The sequence below is a fragment of the Anas platyrhynchos genome, chromosome Z, assembly GCF_047663525.1.
Source record: "Anas platyrhynchos isolate ZD024472 breed Pekin duck chromosome Z, IASCAAS_PekinDuck_T2T, whole genome shotgun sequence".
In the NCBI taxonomy this organism is placed as follows: domain Eukaryota; kingdom Metazoa; phylum Chordata; class Aves; order Anseriformes; family Anatidae; genus Anas; species Anas platyrhynchos.
Window position 1 is genome coordinate 63663223 of NC_092621.1, and position 8188 is coordinate 63671410.

Below are 8188 nucleotides of genomic sequence, written 5' to 3' on the forward strand. Positions count from 1 at the left end.
AGCCTCATAAGGAAGTCTATAAAACTTAGGCAACAAAATGAGAGCACAGATGAATCCAAACCATGATAAATCACCAGGGATCAAATTGCAATGCTTATTTTAGATGAACCAAACATGTCTGAGCTACTGAAAAATCAAATCAAGTGCTTGTGCATCTCAGGGGAAAAACTAACCACCAACCAACCAAACAAACAAACAAAAAAAAACAACAGCACATCAAATGAAGCCTATAAAAGGTAACTGGACAGAGCAGCATCATGTTCTTCTGTCAGAATACCTTTTTGGCTTCATCAAAGAACACGCATTTCTTTCTTTCACAGAAAAATATCATCTTAGAGGAGGATGATATGCTATATGAAGAAAAAATCAGTTAATAATAGGACTTCATGTTACACAAATTTGGCACAAGAAGTACACAAGAGTCTTCCTGACATGAGTTTGCCTCATAGGAAGAAATACACCAACAGACACTCTGTCTTCAGTTCCTAATTCTGGCATCCTGTTTCAGATATACTCCTGTTTCAGCTTAATCAATTTCCTAAAGTAAGGTGCAAGGACTTGAGATCTTGTTTTGCTCAGAATGAGAGCACTATGTGAAAATAAGACTAAAGTATAACCATAGAACCATAAAATGACTTGGGTTGCAGTGACCTTATAGATCATCTAGTTCCAATCCCCTTGCCACGGTCATGGATGCCAGCAACTAGTTCAGGGCATCCACAACTTCTCTGGGAAACCTGCTTCAGAGCCTCACCACCCTCTGACTAAAGAATTTCCTTCTGATATTGTGGTGTAATTGCCTGAAGTAACTAGGAAAATAAAACTAACATTCACATTTCTAAGGAAACGGCACAGCATTGAAGAGGCTTTCAGGGTAGGGCATAACTGCATTACCTGAGCATTCCCTAGGCTCCCAACCTTAGATGCTATCGCGCTGGGGAAACTTGGTGTGCTAGTCCTAGGGAACAGCACGGAGCGTAGAGTGGAGTGGAGACACCACGGCTAGGCTCTGTAATCAGGTGGGGCCTCGATTGTTCTTGTGCACAAAGCTGCACTTTTTGCCACCCTAAGCCAAAGACCTGTCATGTTTTGACAAATGCTGTACCCTAGTGTACTTTTTGCTCATTATAATATCATTATAATACCAAAACACACCTCCATCCCAAAAGCTACCCGCCTCCAAGGTGCGACCACCCCTCGCTGAGCATGCGCCCTGAATTTCTCGGAGCCTATTACTTTAAACGGAGACGGGAAAACTTTACACCAATCATAACTAAGATATGCTTGACTAGAGCCACTCAAGCTCCACCTAAAAGATAGAAAATAATATAAACTGGCCCGAGAGAGAGGGGATGTTAGGGAAGATACCACCGTCAGGGGAGATACCATCCCGAGGACATACAACATCCTTAGGACCTCCTGACTCCTAGGACCAGTCGACGGGCTGAGCCTCTCTTCCCCCCCATTGGGACGCCTTTGGGTGAGATCTGAATATTTGCTTATAAATCTCTATAGAGTCTTTGATCCTTTTGACGCGTTTATTTCTAGGCTGTGCACCTGTAACACCTGTAACACCTGTAACACCTGTAACACCTGTAACATCTATAACATCTGTAACATCTATAACACCTGTAACATCCGTAACACCTACAACACCTATAACACCGGTAACATCTGTAACACCTATAACACCTGTGTATTTCATGCATACTAGCTTGCTTTTGCAGATAGTCACTATCACCGGCAATCCAAAAGAACCTGATTATCTGTTGCTCTAATAAACCATACTTGATTGCATTGTGATAGCTCTCATTAAGTGCAACTAGGGTGAGGGTGGTTATCCGTGATAGTTCAGTGTTCTGAATCCAACCAGACCCCCAGACAGTTAATGCATTTTTGGTGAATGTCTGAACGGACCCCCAGACAGTTAATGTGTTTCTGGTTAATGTCTGACTGGACCCCCAGACGGTTAATGTGTTTTTGGTGAGTGTCTGACTGGTTCAGTACTCTGAATCTGACCGGGCCCGTAACGGTTAATCAGCTACACCCCTTTAACGCGACAGATATCTAATCTAAATCACAATTTATATATATATATAACTATTTCCCTATGTACTATCACTATTTGAGTGTGTAAAAAGTCACTCTCCATCTTTCTTTATGTGGGCCTACTTCTCAAACTTACCCTGGTGCCTTTGAATGGCTATTTTCCTTCTGTTGTATCATCTGCACCACTCAGCTTGGTGCCATCTGAAAATGTGTTGAGGGTGCACTCCATCTCATTGTCTATGTCATTGATAAAGGTATTGAAAAGCACTGGTCCCAAGACAGACCCCTGAGGGACACTACTAGTCACCAGCCTCTACCTGGGCATTGAGCTTTTGACTGCAACACTCTGTGTGGCCATCCAGCCAATTCCGTATCCACCGAGTGGTCCACCCATCATATCCATATCTCTCCACTTTGGAGATAAGGATGTCATGTGGAACCATGTCAAAGGCCTAACAGAAGGCCAGGTAGATGACATTGGTTGGTCCTCTTTTGTCAACTGATGCCGTCACTCCATCACAGAAAACCAATAGAGAGTTTTGGCATGATTTGCCCTTGCTGTCTGTCTCAGATCACCTTCTTGGTTTACCTGTGCCTTGATACTGTTTTCAAAAGGATCTGTTCCATGATCTTTTCAGGCATAGAGGTGAGGCTCACTGGTCATCCTTTCTACCTTTTTTAAAAATGGAAACGGACACCCCTTTTTCAAGTCACCATGGATGTCACCTGACTGCCATGACATTTCAAATATGATGGAAAGAAGATTTGCAACTCCACCACCCGGTTCCGTCAGGACACTGGATTGCATGGCATTGGACCTCCTGGAATTGTACCTCTTCTCCATGTCTGTTGTTACCAGTTATCATTTCTCATCCATCAAAGGGTACACTCTCCTTGGTCTTCCTTTTCTGACCAATGTACCTATACAATCCCCTTCATGTTAGTCTTTTCATCTCTTGCCAAGTTCAGTTTCAGTTTAATCAAATTATATTGTCTACATTTCTTTCTAATTCCTCTATATTTACAAGTACTAATCTCAGCAGTGCTGTGTTGATAATAACAGCCAAAGATTATCCATGTGGCATTTATACAAAATCAATATTTCAAAAAGCAATATTTGTGCCCCCAGCACAAGGAGGCTGTAGGACTGTTAGAGCCAGAGGGTCCAGAGGAGGGCCATGAAGATGATCAAGGGACTGGAGCACCTCTCCTATGAAGACAGGCTGAGGAAGTTAGAATTGTTCAGCCCGGAGAAAAGAAGGCTCTGGTGAGACCTTATTGTGGCTTCCAGTACCTAAAGGGACCTACAGAAAAGCTGAAGGACTCTTTTTCAGGGAGTGTAGTGATAGGACAAGGAGTAATGGCTTGTTCTACTCTAAGACAGGATAGATTTAGAATAGGTATTTGGAAGCAATTATTTACTCAGAGGGTGGTGAGGCAGTTGCACACCATAAACTGCAGGTTTCTGTGCTTTTCAATTCAATGTAGATGATCAAGCTGGGGATTGGTCTGCATGAAAATGATACTGAGTCTGTGGTGGGTATTTTAAAGAAAGAGTTAAAGAAGTCTGCGTTGTTGTGATATCATTGATGCTGTCTAAAGAAAGTTCTTGACCAGGAAATTTCCGAAGTTTTCCACAGGTGTCTGAATTCAAGGATTGCATTGCTTTGCCAGAGAAATGAACTTTAGAAGAAAAGAAAATCCGAGGGAAGTTAGAGCAGAAAGGTTTATACCATGTCAAAAGACCTGAATATCCTGGGATAAAATCTTAGCTCGACAGACAAAATGAGGTTTCCATGCAGGGAAATTGTTTGCCTGAATTTTCTGGAAGAGTTTCCCAGTGACTAAGCAAATGAATGGGAAAGGACTCTCTTGAGAACGCCCTTTGTTCTTCCAGGTCCTATTTCAATCCATACTCTGATCCGTCCAGAGGGAAATCCGTTTCATCCTCATGTGGTTTACTTTGCTGTGAGTCTGATCAACGGAGACACAGGGCAGCCATGCACAGTAGTCCTCTCCGCTAAGAAAGCCTTCTCCTTCCAACAGGGATGTCAGGGTGAGCTCTGTAGTGAGACAGGGAACAAGATGAAGGCTGGTGATTCCTAGGTCTGAGCGAACACCATTGCAGGTTACCCACCCGAAGATAAGGGAGTACAAGACTCTGTGCAGAGATCACGGAAACAGCAAGACCTGGCTGACTGCGGAAGTCTGTCAAAGACAGGAAAGGCTGAGAGGTGGAGAAAGAAAGCTCTTATTCAAATCCAGTCTGTTCCTTGGTAAGTTATGAAGGAAATTAAAAATACATAATAAGTAGGTCAGAATCCTTTTTTATTTTATTTTATTTTATTTTATTTTATTTTATTTTATTTTATTTTATTTTATTTTATTTTATTTTATTTTATTTTATTTTATTTTATTTTATTTTATTTTATTTTAATTTCTATACACAGCTCTGTTTTTTATGTATTTTTACCCTAGAGTCAGCTTTCAATTTATCTTATTTTTGGACTGAAAATATGTAACTATCACAAATTATAAAAAAGAAGTTGAAAAGTAAACTGCAGTTCCTGGCACCAAGATGAGTTACAAGTGCTTAAAAATGTAGAGTAAGAGCTAACCCAACAGACTGGTTTTTGCTACAGCCTTTCTCTGATGAGCCCACCTCTCTGGTAATTTCTCACTCATCTTCAGCCGTGTCTTAACCTTACTTCTTCTGTCCATAAGCAAACCTGATTGTTGAAGAGAATCTTGTCTTTATGTCCTTGGTCTTGCTTTCAAGCCATAGCCACTGGAAAAGAGTGGAGTCTGGGAAGAAGACCCGAAGAGAAACTTTCATAGGAAGAAAATGAACTGGTTTTACTGTCCATCAGTGTCACCATTTTACTGTGCTGGAGAGAGTGAAGCAATGCAACAACAAATCTGTCAAAATATGATCTTGTCCTTGTTCTTGTCGAAGAATGCAGCCAAAGCTGGTTGCAATACCACCACCTCCAATCCCAGCAGTTTCTGTACTTCCTCGCAGGTGTTTGTCTTCCATGGGGGTGACAGCTGAATTGTGTGCAGAAGGATTGACTGAGGCTGGCACAGATCCAAAGGCAAGTCTCCTCTTGGCTTGCTGTCTTCCTCTGGCCAGATGTTGCCACTATGGAGCAGAGGCTGCTGGAAACCAATTCTTGTTCAAGCAGTCATTTGCTCAGTTCCGACAACAGGCTTCCAGCACTAAGTCTTGAGCAATCTTCACTGGGAAAGCTATGTGTTTCTGCAGCGAGGCTCTTTTTTCTTTCAGGGGCTTCTGCTCTGAGACAATTTGGAGTAGAGAGAAGCATTTTCTGAAAGACTCTTCTGGGCAGAGGATCTTCATTGTTAGTCTTGTAGTAGCACATGCTCTGAGATTTCCATCAAATTAGGTTTTGGACATAGATGTAGAGAAGATTGTCATTGGGTTTCTAGGCCTGTATTTCTTGATGTCCACTTGGTATGGAACAAATCAAAGAGGCATACTGTATTCTTGTGCCTCTTTCCTCCTAATGAATTAATCCTTCCCTTTTTCTACAAGAATGGGTGAAATAAATGTCATGCTCGTGTAAGGTGATCTACAGCTTATCTTCTGGCACAACCGCAATGTTGTCATCTGAAATCCAAGGTTACTCTGCACTGTAACCTAGTCATCAGCTGTCACCCAACTTGCGAGCATTTCTAACCAGTCCTACCTTACCAGTCAGGCGTTTTTGTTAAATGCTCCAGGGAATTCTATACATATTGTACAAGTGTGACTTTTGCTTCAATATGCACATTACAGACCCTTCACTTCAGAATGAGAACTACCAAGAATTCACGAGCTTCTTCCTCTAAGCCCAGAATGCACGGTGATGTGTTTGCGTTCTGCTCTGCAAAACGGCATGGCAACTTTACAACAGCTACAGACTTCTGCGTAGTAGCTTTTTACTTAGTGTCAATCCCAGATAAGATGCTTGCTTTTCCCATGAGTCTTGTTTTCCCCATTCTTATTCCACTTCAAGAAAGACATTTGGTTATCTCTTTTCCTTTATCCGCACGGGACACTGCTACCTGTGTTTTTCTCACATCTATTTCATGGCTGATCTTTGTCTCCACTTCCTCTGTTATAAATCCCTACATCTGTTAGATTTGGACTCCTGTTTTCAAACACCTTGGTAACTTTTTGCTTTTTGAGATGCTTCTACTTTCTTGAAGAAGAAAGACCTGGATGGACAAGTCAAGTATCTCCAAAGAAAGGAAGCGTGCAGAATTCATGAGAAAAGCCACAAAGCAAATTGCCAGCTGATTCACAGCATACCTGATCGTTTTGTTTTCCAAGATATTAAAAACACCACTGCTGTGCTGGCCAAGAGGAAATGTGGCAATTCCCTTCGGGCTTGGAGTACTTACGACACTCAAGGTACTAATGCTTATCTGGTATCTTTTCAATATTGAGTACCTTGTGTTCTTTTGCCCAAGGTGAAGACAGGCAGTTTTGGAACCAACAGACTACACCTGGGTAGCCAGATAGCATACCATATAGGTATCCTTCTTCACTTCTATGAAATTCTGAAGTGGTTCACCTGGGAAATACAACAGCAGCATAGTTGTTAGACAGCCAGTCATGTGAAAGGCTTTGTTCAATTGACTGCTGCTTGTAAGCAATAATTACATCATGACAGAAAGTGACAGACTGACATCATTGTTTAGTGCATAACTCCGGTCTGTATGTGAATAGCTGGATTAGTAGGAATGGGAAAGAACCACATAAGTAAGTCTACACAGGAAATAAAGATAGATAGAATCATTTTTGTCTGTTCTTCTAAAAGCTGTCTATTAATTATGAAGCCACAGCACTGCTTCAAATGCTGGAATTGACACTGTTCCTGTAAATTGACACTGTTCCTTTCATTTCATTAGACCAACTACACAGAGTTGTATAGAGAAGACTATTCTTGTGAAGAAGAGTTGTATAGCATAGCCTAAGTACCCTCAATCGAAGCAGGTAAAATCATACCTAGTAAAGAACAAAAGAACATGTCTTTCTTTCATGAGCTAAGTGTAAGAGCATTCCCAAAATTCCGTCCTGACTTGGGGAACAACAAACCAAAACTGTGCAGAAGAAATCATGAGCCACTGGGATGAGTGCTCTGGCAAGCAGACCCAGACTCTTCAGATTCTTTGCAGCAAATCTACCCAGGCTATCATTTGCACTTCCTATCTACTTCAGTGCAACCAACTTTTGATTTATCCTCGGAGTATTTCTCAAGTTTTTCAGTCCTTCCCCAGACCTCTCCCCTTCACATGGGCCATGAAGCCCACCTTCAGCCAGAGAGGAGGCGTGGCCACCCTGAGAAAGAAAATGAATGGGGACAGTCCCTGCCACCTCATCCTAGTACGACGTACTGGGACCAGGTTGCCATAGGCGTCTGTCCCTGGAGTGGAGCAGGGTGGAGCATTAATCAGAAAGGAATTTGTCTCCATTGCCGAGAGCAAGCCACATTCCTCATGGATATCACAAGTCTTCTTTTCATTCCCTGTGGAGCTCTTGAAGCCCTCTGCTCAGGGAACCTCACTGCTGGAGACCCCTGTATGTTCTACAGGGACTCCTGGTACCTCAAGTGACCTGAGGTGTGGATTTCACAGCTCAACTGGAAGCTTGAGCCATGCATAAGCCTTAGGTATTGCAACCTGTTCCTTCCTTAGATCTCTCCTTACCTACGTATGGACAAGATTGTCAGGTGTTGTTTTTGAACCTTCCAGTACCCACTAATCACTGAATTGAAAAAGCCAATCTGCAAGCATGGACTAGATTCCAACAAAAAACGGAGAGAAGCCCTGGAAAAGCTGTTGTGAACAATAGCCCCCTCTTGTGTGTTAAAGGAGCAGCAGGGCTGTGTCTGCATAGGCCTGAGCTTTGGAGCTTTACGCAAACTTGGTAAACTTGTGAGGAAAGCAACCAGTGCAAGTGGCTTCCCCAAGGGGTGACTGCACAGAAGCGAACGCCTGACAGTGGCTGCCCAAGCTGACGGCTTAGCTCTGGTCTGGATATATCATAAGCTTTGTTGTGCAGGGTAGAAGTGAATTTCCGTCATGAAAAACAGCCCAGTGCTGGATGATATCATGTTTATTTCATAAAGAA